This window comes from Barbus barbus (assembly GCF_936440315.1).
Source record: "Barbus barbus genome assembly, chromosome: 18".
Taxonomy (NCBI): domain Eukaryota; kingdom Metazoa; phylum Chordata; class Actinopteri; order Cypriniformes; family Cyprinidae; genus Barbus; species Barbus barbus.
Genome location: NC_136746.1, coordinates 13,157,806 through 13,174,021, shown reverse-complemented (window position 1 = coordinate 13,174,021; position 16,216 = coordinate 13,157,806). Strand labels below are relative to the sequence as shown.

The window sequence follows — 16,216 nt, the reverse complement described above, 5'->3', positions numbered from 1 at the left end:
AATATATTGTATCATATATTTATAAAAGGTCAGTGTGTAAAATGATGTAAATTATTTGTCTAAACATTAGCTGCAATGGCTGCAATTAGCTCCAAATGGAGAAAATGCAATTACAATAGTTAATTCATATTAATTAAATGAATGTAATTATTATTAATAATAATTATTAATACTATTAATGCCACAGGTGCTATTAAATAATGTTGAAAAACTTTTGACTGCATTAAAATTTTCTAAATAATAAACCTTTCCCTGGCTGACTGATAAAAATGTAATTATTGTGCAGCAAATAAGGATTTGGAAAAGGATTGTTTAATGAATAGTTTTACTCTTTTACTTATTTTCTCATATATATTCATCTTTTTTGGGGTAATTTGAGGCAAGTTGTATCACTTGACCATTATTTTTTTCTTCTCATAATTTTATGGTTATATGTAATAGATGCTTTCATCTAATCCATTGATAATCTTATAATCTTACACATGTATTATAATGTATTATAATGCATCAGGATATCATCATCTGATATGTCTCATTTCTTGTAGAATGCAACTAAAAAGTTCCACAACTTACCCCAATCTAACCCCAATAAAATGAAGAAATACTTACAATTTATAGGTCACAAATCACATGTAAAAGCAAATTTATAATTCAGACATTTTACCCTCGATGTTTTTGTAATTGTGCTTGAAGCAGTGTCTGTTCTGGAGGGAATGAAGACTTCAAGGTTTCTCTGAAACAGACAGCTGAGAAGAAAAAAGTCAAAAGCTCTGGGAGCACCTCTAATCAGTTTAACCCACTGGACCAAACCTGCATCCATCCCGAATCCTACAGCATCGCCTTGAGGTGAGAACAGAGCATGGCACTAAACTATCACGTTACTGCACTACTGCAGATGATCATCGGATCTGCTTAAGGATTGACCCAAGTGGTAACAAGTGTTTACCTCAAGTGGGAGCATCTGGTCTGCTGGTGCTCATATGAAAAGCACATTCAGCGTGTGCTCAGCACTCTCTGGCAGTGAATGACGCTCTCCCCGCAGCTGTGCTGCTCAAGTCTGTTTAGACTACTCCAATCTGACACTTGTGCCTGTTGCTTCCAGAAGATGTGCGCACGGATGCCCTGTGGTTTGGATGTGCTTGCATGCATGACAGCTGCAAGTTAAATCAGAATCAGTGTGTGCATGTGAAAGAGGTTTTTGAAAATTGAATATGAACTGTGGGCAAGGCATCCGAATGCTGTGGAATTTGGAGGATTTATTGGTGAATGGCAACTATAATTTAGGAACAAGACATTTATTCACTGCCTATTACTCACTTTTTCATTTCCTTCATAGCTGATGTCGTACTTTGGCTTCAGTTGTAGCACAGTGTGTGTACTTGTGCAATTACACTTCATTTTATGACTTTGCATGTGCATATGTGCAGTTGTGTACAAACATCTGAGACCACACTGAAAATATGGATTTTTTTTTCCAGTTAAACCTGGAAATAAACAAAGTTGCCAAATTTTTTTTTATAAAAAATAAAACAAAGAAAGTTATGACTTGAAGAAATATTGAAGACACTATACTATTTGTAGGCCAGCATTTTATATTGAATATGAATTGTATATTGTATAATATAAATTAAATCAAATTAATTAAATTAGAATTAAAATGATTTATATATTATTTAAATAGAATTTGGATGGATGGATGGATGGATAGATGGATGGATAAATAGATTGCTAGTTTGTAATTTACAAATCATATTGCATAATAATCACTATAATATTGAAAAAAAATTAAATTAGTATGAATTAAATAGATTAAAAATGTAATGTTTTCACTGCTGGTCTGAGACTGTAGACCCCTCTGTATATGCATGTTTGAATCGTAGGCGTGTCCATCCACTCCTTCTCTGCCTGATCTGTCATCAGAGGCGCCTTTTAGGGTCAGAGGTCTAATAAAGCCACTTAGGGGCATGGAGTGGGGGAATAATCACCCTGTCATATTCTCCCTCCTCTCCTCTCCTTCTGTTTGTTTTAATTTCTCTCCGTTAGGCTTCATTTCCGACTAAACCAGGCAGAAAAGCCTCCCTTGCAGTCCCCTGTATTATCACCATTCTCTATCGTTACCAAATGCTGCGCTAATGGACATTGCTCCACTCCAATTGTCATCATGAGCCCAGGCATATTTTTCTTGGAGTAACAGGATTTGATTAAACATGGCCACCAGCAGTGCTGAGTTGGTAATGTAGTACCCAGCTAATGTAGCGGACTTTAAACAAGGGTTTCTAGGGGGCTTGAGAGGAATTCTGGGTATTGCTAATAAAATGTATCAAATATGTTGCTAGCTTCAGCCAGGGCTAGAATCATAAGGCTAATGATGCGAGCAGAACCGTCTGAGCGATGTCTTTATAATGATGATGACAAGCTTGACATATTCCCAACAATCTGTAACCCATTTATGCACTGGGTTCATCACTCTTGTCCTCTGTTTCACCAGCTCATTCTCGTTCCCTTTGCAAATTATTGGACAGGCCTTTTCACTTCCTCTCTCATTCTCATTCATATACAGTGGTGTGAAAAAGTGTTGGCCCCCTTCCTGATTTTTATTTTTTTGCATGTTTGTCACACTTTGTTTCAGATCATCAAACAAATTTAAATCTTAATCAAAGATAACACAAGTAAACACAACATGCAGTTTTTGAATTAAGTTTTTTATTATGAAGGGAAAACTAAATCCAAACCCACATGGCCCTGTGTGAAAAAGTGCTTGCCCCCTAAACCTAATAACTGGTTGGGCCACCCTTAGCAGCAACAACTGCAATCAAGCATTTGCGATAACTTGCAATGAGTCTGTTACAGCGCTGTGGAGGAATTCTGGCCCACTCATCTTGGCAGAATTGTTGTAATTCAGCCACATTGGAGGGTTTTCGAGCATAAGGTGGATTTGCTGGTGTATTTTGGATCATTGTCCTGCTGCAGAACCCAAGTTCGCTTCAGCTTGAGGTCACAAACAGATGGCCGGACATTGTCCTTCAGGATTTTTTGGTAGACAGCTGAATTCATGGTTCCGTTTATCACAGCTAGTCTTCCAGGTCCTGAAGCAGCAAAACAGCCCCAGACCATCACACTACCACCACCATATTTTACTGTTGGTATGATGTTCTTTTTCTGAAATGCTGTGTTACTTTTACACCAGATGTAATGGGACTCACACCTTCCAAAAAGTTCAACGTTTGTCTTTTCCCAAAAGTCTTGGGGATCATCAAGATGTTTTCTGGCAAAACTGAGATGAGCCTTTATGTTCTTTTTGCTCAGCAGCGGTTTTCGTCTTGGAACTCTGCCATGCAGGCCAGTTTTGCCCAGTCTCTTTCTTTTGGTGGAGTCATGAACACTGACCTTAACTGAGGCAAGTGAGGCCTGCAGTTCTTTAGATGTTGTTGTGGGGGTCTTTTGTGACCTCTTGGATGAGTTGTCTGTAATTTTGGGGTAATTTTGGTCGGCCGGACACTCTTGGGAAGGTTCACCACTGTTCCATGTTTTTGCCATTTGTGGATAATGGCTCTCACTGTGGTTCGCTGGAGTCCCAAAGCTTTAGAAATGGCTTTATAACCTTTTCCAGACTGATAGATCTCAATTACTTTCCTTCTCATTTGTTCCTGAATTTCTTTGGATCTCAACATGATGTGTAGCTTTTGAGGATCTTTTGGTCTACTTCACTTTGTCAGGCAGGTCCTATTTTTGCGAACAGGTGTGGCAGTAATCAGGCCTGGGTGTGGCTAGAGAAACTGAACTCAGGTGTGATAAACCACAGTTATGTTTCAACGGGGAGGTGGGGGTGAACACATTTTCACAAAACACAACACAGAACACAAAAAGTGGTGTGAACACTTTTTCACACCACTGTAAATGCAGCAGTTAATGAGAAAAGAAATTAAATGGAAAAATGCCCCTCACTGCATCCGTGACTGGTTTGCGCTTAATATTTGTGAAGTCAGGACAGGAGGTGGCTTAAATCAGTCACACGTTGCGCTTGTGAAAACATGCAGCTTGTCTCCCTCCATTTCGTGAGTGATTTCGTTGCACGTCGGGCCCTTTGCGAAGCGTGGGCCAGTGGATGGTAATGGCGGATCATGTTGCTCTAATGTGATGAACTTGATACCTTTAGGCCCACCACTTCCCACTCATACACACACAAATACGCATACACAATATGTTGCACTGACCCCCTGATGGACCATCTCTAGTATTTAAGTATTAGCTGTGAAAAAAAGGCTGATGTTAGCTCTTATTGGAACCTCCTACCAAAATAAACTCACTTTCACTTGACCAGTTTCTGTGATGTGCCATTTTATTATAGCGTAGAACTGATAGCGCTTTTTGTTCTTCAGTAATTTGCAAGAGCATGAAGGGGAAGGTAGTGGTTAACCATGATATTTAAAACATTAAATGTGTTAATACTACAACTATGATAATATCTTAAATAATCCAGTGACAATAACTATATGGGGTGTGTTTCCCATACAACAGTGTAACTTGCTGATTAACTACCAGTATGTTGGATAAATTAACCAACTAGTCTTGACTTTACAATTTCCCAAAACCGTAGTAGCATTGTCACATTGTCACACCTTCATCGACTTCATCGTTAATGTGTTTGCCATTTTCGAATGGCCAGCGTGTCGTCACTCAAAGTAAAAATAAAGAAGTTTTCCAAGATGCCACAACATTGCACAACCTCTAAATGCAAAAAAAAAAAAAAAAAATGCTGAGATTTTAATTATTGTTGGTTTGTATTTTTATATGTATTAACTCAATATTACAGGTTTTTAAACTATGGTAACTGTAAAGTGTTTGCTAATGGTTTAGTCTTGTATTGCAAAACCATCAGCTGAAGTCTGTTGCAGATATAGATATTCAAACTGTATGCATACTGTATATTCTTGAGTTCTCATGGACCAGCTTTGACCATTCAAATATGGTAGACGCCTTGCGTATAGAGGCTCATAGAAACAAGCACTAATGAGACATCTATTTATATACAGTAGTCAACATTTGAAGATCAAAAAAGTTCATCAAGGTTGTCCTAAAACTGTCAGTCCTCTGTTGTGTGTGTCATGTGTTCCTGCCTCTTGTGCCCTTATTTGGTTTGTTTCCTGTCCTTGTCTGATGTAATCATTAGTTTATTCGTGTCTAGCCATGTCCGTTAATTTACCTGTGTATTTATAGTCCTGTCTGTGTAGTGCCATTTCGTCTGGTCTACTCGTTACTCCCCGGTGTTTGATGTCTGTGTTTGCCTTGCCTTGTCTTGTCCTGTCCTGTCCTGTCCTGTCCTGTCCTGTCCTGTCCTGCCCCAGTACTGATGTATAGAAATATTTCACTTGAATATAAAATTTCTGTCATTATTTGCTTATCCTCATGTCATTTCATAGCCCTGTGACTTTTTTCTGTGGAACACAAAATAAGATTTTTTGAAGAATATCCTGGCTATTTCATACAATGAAAGTAAACGGGCGTGGATGCTGTCAAGCTCCAAAATTATAAAAAAGTGCTTTATATGACTGTTCCACTGTGTTCCAAGTTATATGATGTGTGTGAGGACTGGACCACTAAAAATCTTTCTCGCTGAAGCTTTTAAATCAATTGTGCTATTGTTAGATATGTCACATCAGGTTTACGGTAAATTATGACAATTTTTGTTCTTCGGTGAACTATTCCTTTGAGTACTTTTCTGTCTTTAACAACCAAGCGACACACATATCCATTCCAGCATTATGAGCATTGCCAAGTAAGTCTGAGGAAGTGAATAGATCTTCATCATTTTCAGTGCAGCATTAGGAACTCATTTTTCTCAGTCACTGAATCATCGGAGAGTTGATATCAAATATCTTACATTCACTGATGATAACGAATTAACTTCAGGGTTACTGCTAAGGGGACCACACACTAAAGCAGCCTCATTGTGTCTGGATAGCCTCTATCTGTAGGCCTACCCAGTAGCTTATGGTGTGTGGAACAGAGGCCTCCTCCACAATGCTCCTCGGCAGAGCTGCTTTTCATTATGCCCGGAGGATATGGCCGACTCCGCTCTTCTGGATCCAAAAGAGCAGGAGCACTGGTACCCCCCTTAACACTAACACACCAGAGGGTAACATAAGCCCAGCTGAGACCCCCTCCAGAAACCTGAGCCCTTGGGCCAATCGCCCGCCGCACTCAGATTGTAGCTGTTCATAAATCACTCAGAGCTCAGCTCTGCAACCTCCTCTCTCTCTCTCTCTCTCTCTCTCCATCTCTGTTCTGTCCTTGTGCCAACTCTGGCGCTCCAGAGGGACAGCTGGAGGGAAGCACAGTGTCCCTGACCAACATCACGGAAATCTGTGCAGGACCAGTGGAGGATGATGGGTAGTTGCCATTGGGCAATATTAGTGCTTGAGTAATTTGTTGAAATTGGTAGAAGTACAGGGCACAGATATATGTGTGAAAGTAATTTACAAGCAGGTCTTGTCAGGACACTAAGCTTGTGTCTGACTTTTCAATTAATTTTCCGCTGGAAATTAGTTTTTTGTTTTTTTCTTTTTGTATCATTATTAACATTCACCATATGGTGAGCTATTGTGGAATGGAATTTTTGGTAATTTGTTTGCAGTTGATGTGTCTTTAGTTTTGTCATAATATACATTGTTAATCTGGTAATACTTTACAGTAAGGTTTCATTTGTTAATGTTATTTAATGGATTATTATAAACGATCCCTTTACAGCATTTATTATTCTAGGTTAATTTTAATTATATATTGTTAAATACATATGCTAATACATCTTTAACTTTTAAACTTGTATTATTTTATTATTTTATGAACAAACATGAATTAATAATAAACTACAGTATTTATAAATGAACCCAGATTAATAAATGCTGTAAAAAAAAGTATTGTTAAAGGGATAGTTCACCCAAAAATGAAAATTCTGTCATTAATTACTCACCCTCATGTCGTTACAAACCCGTAAGACCTTCGCTCACGAGAGTACCACAATACTTATGCATGCATACCTCTGCTTGCAAACAAGGCACAGCGCGTTTAAGTTCTACATCAGAACGCCAGCTCCTGCATCAGCAGCACCACACACATGCGTTGTGATACTGTTGTTAATGCACGTCAAAGACTGACACAGAAGAGAAGAAATTGTTGAATAAAGTCGTTATTTTTGTTTTCCTTGTACACACAAAGTATTCTCACAGCTTTATAAAATTATTGTTGAACCACTGATGAACTCTTCTATCTTTCTGGGCCTTGAATGTGGTAGTTGCATTGCTGTCTATGCAGGGTCAGAAAGCTCTCGGATTTAATCGAAAATGGCTTAATTTGTGTTCCTAAGATCAACAAAGGCCTTATGGGTTTGGAACAACATGAGAGCAATTAATGACAGAATTTTCATTTTTGGGTGAACTATTCGTTTAATAGTTAATAAAAAATGTTTTTGTTAAAAGTATTGTGAACAGCTAATGCATTATTAATGTTAACAAATTGAACCTTATTATAAAGTGTTACCAGTTATATTATATTATATAGTGTATGCTATGTGTATACCAGGAAGACTATGGACCATTTTGTTGAAGCTAAAAGGCAAATATTTAGCAAGAGGATGCATCAAAAATCACAGTAAATACTTTTTATACATTGTTTATTTCAAATAAATGCTGTTCTTTTGAACTTCTTATTCATCAAAGAATCCTTTAAAAAAATGATCACAGGTTCCACAAAAATATTACCAGCACAACTGTTTTTTGAAATTGCTGATTTGGTGCTAATTTTCTTATTATTAGCATATTAGAATGATTTGAGGACTTAATAACCGACAGTTCATCTTAATGATTTAAATTCAGCTTTGCCATCACAGTAATAAATTATATTTTAAAATATATAGAAAAAGTTACATTTAAAGTTAAATATTTGACAGAATTGTTTCACTGTATTTTCGAGCAAATAAATGCAGCCTTGGTGAGCATAAGAGACTTAAACATTACAAAATTCTTACCATTTGACCATTAGTGCTGTTCTTGCTGTGGAGGCTACAGAACATGCACTGTTACTTGAATGTCTCGGCTCTGCGGCTCTTTCGAGTCTTTTTCTTGAGAGACAAGCTGGAATTCATCCGCAGTGTGTGCGTGCGTGCGTGCGTGTCTGTTACACTTTGCATTTTCATCACCTCATAACTCAAAGGCCCAACAGACTGATTTTTTTGTTTCACTAGATCTAGTTCTGCTCTAGAACTGTTAGATGTTTCACTGTGAGCATGAAAGGCTGCTTATGGCATTGCACTTGTGTTTATAGCTCAGTATTGAAAATGTATTTGGGTTTGTTATTAGAAAACTTTGATGCAGAACTCTTCCAACAGTGTTTGTATGATAAGTATGATAACTTGAGTCATGCAGCTTGTTGAGGCATGTTGTTACTTTTCACCTGTTAAACTATAAAACACCACCTGAGCCATATTCTTAAAGGTGCCATAGAATGCATTGATACAGTATTTTAAATTGTTCTCTGATATCCACACAGAAGGTATGTGGCTTAAGTAAGGGCAAAAAAAATCTCCAGAAACGATTTTACATGGCTATTTACAACCCTAGGATTTCTCCCTAGAATGAAACGGTCTGTTATTGGCTTATTTGGCAGGGTCATGAATAATAATGAGCTCTGCTCTGATTGGCTGTTTCACAGTGCTGCTCAATGTTGAGCTCTGCTCTGATTGGCTGTTTCACAGTGCGGCTCATCAGCAAGAAGGAAGCACAGGGAGGAAAATATATATTTAAATACTTTCTCTCGCAGTTATATCATCGGTAATTATATTGTATATAAAATGCGGGCATCAGGGAGCCGTTATTAATACGCGAGGCATTGAAACTACTTTTGAACGATCAGTCGATCGTGTTATAGTTTCACTTTCAAGATTCGCGATTGCACGAACTATGTTTATATTATGGAGCGACAGTACTTACCACACATTTCACAAGATCAGATGCTTGTCATGGTGCTCAGGCTCTGTAAATGATTCGCCATCATCCTCATCTCTCCTTACTCTGTTTATGTGGTTAGTGAAATCTTATATACTGCAGTGTACAGGCTACAGCTAGCAAGAAGCTAACCATGTCTCTTTAGTGGCTGGCTTTATTTTAGTAGAACGCGTTATTTGCTTTCCGTGCCTTTCTGAATACAGACACCAACCCATCCCTGCACTTCACATCCCCTGCACAGCCTGGAACATAACATTTATTTCCATGGTTTGCCATTTTCGCTGTTGTCCGCGCTTGTTTATTTACAGTACCTGCAGAGCTTCTGATGGTTCGGCTGGCGGCTGGCGTAGAACAAGGGCGGGTTTATGCAAATGTTGGTGGCGTAGTGATCGCGATTGTTGCGTCACAGTCGGTGTTATGTTCTGATTCGCCTGTTTTTCATTGGTCTTTTTTAATCACGAGATTTACATAAGAAGGAGGAAACTATGGTGTTTCAGGCTCACTGTATATCATTTCCATGTACAGAACTGTTATTATTTAACTATGCCAAGGTAAAGTTTGTCATTCTATGGCACCTTTAATAAATATGTGGATTATTCACAATATATTCGTACATATGAATTTCTCGCTAAAATGATGAAGGATCTGTGTCTTGTCAGTGTTTGGACACACACAGTTTAAAATTACACTCTACCAGCATCCGTCCTGTCAAGCGTACACTTTTTCAGGAGGGTGAGTCGAGGAGGAGCAATGATCAGTATGTTAGCGTATTAGTGCTGTGTATCTGTTTGCAAGCTCGGACAGTGTGAAATTGTCTGAATACATACAATAGAGCGAGTGTGGGTAGATTTGCCTGTCAATGTTGCTGTCAAACCCTCTGTTTGCAGCAGGAAATGGGTGGGGCTTGAGCCCACCTGCCCTGTCAGTCACACAGAGGACAGCTGCGCTGGCGTCAGGCTGTCACGGCGACGGCCATCCATCAGCAAGCTGGCTCAGCAGGTCTGCCCCCTCCTCTTGCCAAAACTCACATTCCAGTAATGCCCAGGACCCCAGCATTCCACAGCCACCTCTGGACAGCTTGACCCCCTTATACAGGCTTGTTGCACACTCCAGGACATATGTGTGTCCCTGTAGAGGTTCTATTGCTCATTTGCACTGTGCTCTGATGAGAGAACAGTATTTAGGCACTAACTTTATGATTTTATAAGGCAAACTGAGGAATTATGGACTGACCTTTTATCAGTGTTATATTTACATTTAAAGCAACTTTCAAATATATAATGTTGTGATGCCTAAATTCACTTTATTCCATTTAGAATTCTTTTTTTAGCTAAATAGTATAGAATTTAGATTTTTGACCATTTATCAGTTATTGCCTATAATACAAAACTAATAATTGGTTTATTGGTATTAGCCAGAATTTTAATGTGGGAACATTTCTTATGGTTGTGAATTTTCTCAAATGATTCCACATATAAAAATGTGTAATTTTAATCCTTTTTATTATTTACATGCTATGGTTATTTTTCAGTTTTCTATTTTCATGAAAAAAATTTAATTTTAATCCACTTATTCATAATTGTATTTATTTTGCAAGCATACACAGTACAACATATCACAGATAAATATCATGCTGTCTGAAAATGTTTGGCACTCTAAATTTTAAATCCTTGTTTTACTAATTGCAATATGAAATTATTAATGAATTTACAAAACAACAGGAGCCAAGAATGATGCACTTGTCTTTTCATGTAGTCAACTGTGACTACACTTTTAACTGTTTTAATGACTAGCCCAGTTAATTAATGAATTCATTTATTTAAAAATTATTTTGGTTTTAATTAACTTATGCATATTAAATTTAGTTACACATTATTCCAGGTTCTTCAAGCAGGCATTTTAGTGATGGTTATGAGCAGAACTGTGGTATGATCTGTTAAGGTGGCAAATAAAGTAATAATAATTATCAAAAGTTATTATGGTGGGGTATTTATGGTCTGTAGTGAAGAAATATATGGGTTTCTTTTGAACCACAGATAAAATCTGTTTTAAAATCAGATCTTAAAATCAAATTTTAGTACTGGATGTAGTGTTTTTGAATAAACACACCCCCCAAACTAAGAACAAAACTCTAAACTCTGAGAAATGTGGCATTATTGAAAGAAATGCCATATAAATTCCAAAACCAATGTTTTGTTAAATTAATGCTAAAGCACGAATCTAGACAAGTCTTTTTTGAGGTATCAGGAAAACCTACAAGTTTTTTTGCTTTGTTTTTACCTGTAACCAGTGCATCTCAAACAAAATCTAATTTGTAGTGTCCCTAACAGACCTACTATGCAGCACAATTAAAGCTGAAGATTAACCACTGTCTCAGTGTAAGTTCATAAACACATCATGAATATAAAGGCTCATCCTGAGCTTATGGCCTGTGCCAAGTAATAGGCCATGTCTGGATCTTTTTTGCTGGCTGTGTTTTCTCTGTGTTCCTGCTTCACTGCTCAAGCCTCAGCACTAACCTTTTGCTTTTATGTATGGCGCTCACAAGACGGTTAGATTTATGGAGGGAGACAGAGTCTTCATCTATGGGACTCTAGAAATCAAGATTTAGGGCATAATTAGTCTCCCCTCCCCTCCCCTATCTACCTCCTCTCCCAGTCTTTGCTCTCCTCAACTCCGTGTGTCGGCCTTCAGGATCCTCGCTGGTGTCGGGGGAGTTCCTCCACGTGCACTGGGCTCCGAGAAGGACTATTAAAAAGCCATTCATTAAGACACCACCTCCCATGGTCCTCAACAGACCTCACTGCTTTAACACAGCATCTGAAAGTCTATGTTTTTGCATGTGGAGTGTTTCTGATTAAGATTGAAAAGTTTACATAAGGTTTTATATGAAATGTCCTTAAAAACGTAATTTCTTTACTTGTCAAGGCAGTAATTGTATGTTATTGCTCTCTTCATTTAGGTTCTTATCTCAAATAGCGGGCACTTTGGATCAGATGGGCAGTGCTGAGCTCAGGCAGAGTATTGAGAGCAGTGTTAAGAGCAGAGGTCTAGATGTCTTGGCCAAATCTCTGGACACCACACCTGAGACTCTTCAGCTCATTGTGGACGGACTCACTCAGCCACCTGGCTTTGACATTCGCCAGGGTAAGTGTCTATCTATGATGTGCCCACACTTTCCTCTTCATAAAGGACAGTATAAACTTTGTGTCTGAGGATTTATGCAGGCCTCATCTATAAAGATTTCTCACTTACCCGGGCTACTTAAAGGGATAGTTCACCCAGAAATGAAAATTGTGTCATTAATTACTCACCCTCATGTTGTTCCAAACTCATAAGACCTCCGTTCATTTTCTGAACACAAATTAAGATATTTTTGCTGGAATCTGAGAGCTCTCAGACCCTCCATAGACAACAAGGGTCCTTACAAGATCAAGGTCCAGAAATGTTTTTAGCCTTCAGTGGATATTCTCCAAAATGGCGCTAGGGTGACGCGGAGGAGACGAATTTGAATAAAGTATTTTTTTTTTTCTTTTGCACACAAAAAGTATTCTCGTAGCTTCATAAATTTACGGTTGAACCCCTGATGTCACATGGATTATTTTACCGATCTCCTTGCTACGCTTCTGGACATTGATCTTGTAAGGACCCTTGTTGTCTATGGAGGGTCTGAGAGCTCTCAGATTCCATCAAATATATCTTAATTTGTGTTCCAAAGATGAACAGAGGTCTTACGGGTGAGTAATTAATGACAGAATTTTCATTTTTAGGTGAACTAACCCTTTAACTCTTGTCACTTTCCCTTTTTGGGCCAGTGCTGTTCTCACAATCATTCATTTTCTTGACAACCGCTTATTATGTCAAGTTCTTACATCATTGTTCAGCAGAAGTGTTTATAGATTTATGGAGTTACATTATAGCTGTGATTTCCAGCTTGAAAAAAGTATTCTTGTAGCTTCATAGAATTAAGGTTGAACCACTGATGTTACATGGACTGTTTAAATGATGTCTTACTATCTTTCTGGGCCTTGAATGTGGTAGTTGCGTTGCTGTCTATGCAGGGTCAGAAAGCTCTTGGATTTAATCAAAAATATCTTAATTTGTGTTCCGAAGATGAACATAGGTCTTACACGTTTGGAATGACATGAGGGTGAATAATTATTGACAGAATTTAAATTTTTGGGTGAGCTAACCCTTTAATTTGAGCATTGTCAGTAGATCACCTTCAGAACTTTACACTCGCATTGGTGTTTTTTTGTAATTGCGTTCTCGTGCAAATTTGCCTTGTTTAGTAAATCTGGCCCAAAATTGACAACTCAAGGTTGTTTTCTCATGAGGTTGGATTGACTTTTTCATTCAATGGAAGTGGATGGTGACCATTAGCTTTTGAGCTGTTATGCTCAAAAAGGATGAAGAGGCACCCTTATTGCATAATAAAAGCCCAAATCATACATTGTATTTAAAGTCAGTACAATGGCTTTGTGTGAGGAAAAGACTGAGGTTCAAGTTATTATGCACAGATAATATATCTCGATGGCTTTGAAGATTCATTAAATGGAAATGAGTATCTAGGACATTGTCCTATAAATATGTCCGTTTGTATTCCACCAAAGAACGTAGATCATACAGATCTGTCATGCGGCTAAGTAAATGCAAATTTTTAATTTTGTGTTGCTTTAATAGACACAATAGACATGTAGGATAACTCTACACAATATAGACAGGCTAATGCAAACTAAGTGCATGGACGTTTTAAATTTTCTATAATGTGGTTCGGATTGTAGCCTGTGGCTAGCTTTTGAAATCAGTTTAGCACAGCACAAACCAAAGTATCAAAGTTCTTTCTCAATATGGCCGCTGTGCAGATCATAGACAATGCTGGCATCTCATACTCTTTTTCTCCCTCCCATCTAACAATTCTCCTCCCGTCTCCCCTGAGTCCGTCTCTTGTCTGTGAGATGACTGGGCGGTGCTCCAGGCTTTTGAAGTCTTGCGGCGTAATTTGGGGGAAGACCCGCATTATTAAAGCAGACCTGCCGACAGATATATCATTAATGAGAGAGAAAGCTGCGTAAAGAGGAAAGCAGAGTAGCCTTGATCCCAGCGCTAAAATCCCCCAGTGACTCTCCGAGTGAATAAAAACGACTAAACAACAAACGCCTCTTCTGGTTTTAATGTTAAGTTCAGACATCTGAGAAGACATTGTTTTTCTTCTGCGGGTGTTGATAGTAAATGTTATGTTTCATTAAAGGTGACAGGATTATAATTGAGATGAATGTCTTAACGTGTTTTCAGGCTTGGGGAGCAGAGTTCATTATATGCAGAGAAAGGTTTTCTTTGGGAATGGGAGGGGTTTTGTTTCCACACTTGAAAAAGATTATGGCAATGCTTGTTGAAGTTGAATTAAGACTCTTGTGGAGGAAAAACACTATTTATAGGTCTTTTAGAAGTAAATTAATCTGAAAATGCCACAAAACATATTGCACATCTGAATAAAGTGTTTTTAAACATCATTGATCAAGATCATTAGCAGAGATGGTCGCAGACGATGAGATGTCACCTTGTCAGTGTCGTGCACTAGATAGGATGCTAGATTTCTCATCAGAAGGCTGCAAGCTCACTTCCCCTGGTTGGAAGCCTGATGGGTTCTGCTTTGTAGCCAGCTGTATAAATAACTGCCATGTGAGCGGTGCTCTAGGTAAGGTGTCCCGGATAAGAATAATCAGAGATGAATGTTTCCTGGACTGCAGAGCCTGCTGAGAGGCCATGTTTATGTAAAAAGCACCTCCCAAAGAAAATCACCCCAAAAAACAGACCAAATGGACTCGGAAAGAAGAGGTTTGAGAGGCCTGGTAATTCTATTTGTTTTAAACCATTTACTGAAGCTTGTTTCTAATGTCTAGCTTTGGAGTTATTGGATCAATTTGGAGGACGGTGCTCAAGACTTGAAGGGAAGGAGGCTAATGTCAGTCTTAGTCACTGGAAAAAGACTAAATCTGTTTAAACATTCTGTCTTTCCTTCTTTCCATCTTTGTTTCTAATGGTGCAGTCACATTTACCATTGCTTGGCGAAATTTCGCAATTCCACTAATTTCAATAGGAGTACAAGGGTTTGCATGAGGGCGAAAAAGTTCAGCACACGAATGCATCATAAATTACAATGTAAAATTTTTTGCCCTTGAAATTTAACTAAAATAACTGCACCTTTACCCTAAATATTTTCTTTTTTATTGTCCTCAATATATTTTGAACAGGCAGATTTCAAGCGGGAAATTGTGTCCATGAATGACCTACACGAAGGAATGGTGGTAACAGGCCGTGTAACAAACACCGCTTTATTTGGAGCCTTTGTGGACATTGGAGTTGGACGTTCTGGTCTCATCCCAAAGCGTTTCATCACTCCGGATAAGCTTCCTGTTGACCAGCGGCAAAGAAGCCTAGCTCTTGGCCCAGGTGAGCGGGTAGAGGTACGGGTCATAAATGTGGATCTTCAGAGGAATCGGATCACTCTGGACCTCATTAGAGTTCTCAGATAGAAACTATTAATTGAAGGTTTACTGTAGTCAAATCTAGTTTTCAACTCTACTTTCATTTCACACGTGACAAAAAGTTAATATCTTTTGTTCTTGTTCAAAGATGCTGTTTTTGTTCTGTTCTACATTTGACTTGCTGTTACTGTAGTTTTCATAACTTCAATAAAATAGATATCTTGCTCCGTGAAACTTGACAGGAATATAATTGAAATGAATGTCTTCATCTTCCAAAATATGATGATTCTTGTTACAAGTGATGCACTTTTTTACATAAGTATTGTTGTTTTGTTCTGTGTTTCTGTGGCCCATTGTTACTGTAGTTTTATTCCAGTAGAGCATAATTATGATGCCTGAAGAGGGCGTTTCAGAGGCATGTGATCCAGACACTAACTGGATGCTGTTGCTATGGACCACTCAGGATGCAGTCGCAGATGTTACGCTACCAAACTCAGGCCTGTTTGATTGACAGCCACTTATCAGGCAAAGAATGGGGGGGCTTGTAAAAGCAGCTGCCACACTCCAATATGACTAGAGGCCGTGGGGAAAAAACGAAACCTAATTATCCTAGACTAGCCACGTGCTAATGAGCTACTTCAAAATTAATCCCACGCTCCCTCATCTCTATTATCTAATCTGTTTGTGTTTATATGACACAAATTAAAAAAATGGATAAATAAGAAACCT

General features: G+C 38.3%; 1 pseudogene across 1 annotated transcript in view; it reads left to right on the top strand.

The window, feature by feature from the left end:
* Positions 1-15,587, top strand: part of LOC306883875 (S1 RNA-binding domain-containing protein 1-like) — a 68,331-nt pseudogene extending 52,744 nt beyond the window's left edge. Inside the window, exons 18-20 of the transcript XR_013785929.1 lie at positions 694-846; positions 11,962-12,146; positions 15,243-15,587. The product of XR_013785929.1 is annotated as a S1 RNA-binding domain-containing protein 1-like (transcript). The remainder of the gene's footprint in view (positions 1-693; positions 847-11,961; positions 12,147-15,242) is intronic.
* The last annotated feature ends 629 nt before the right edge of the window (positions 15,588-16,216 follow it).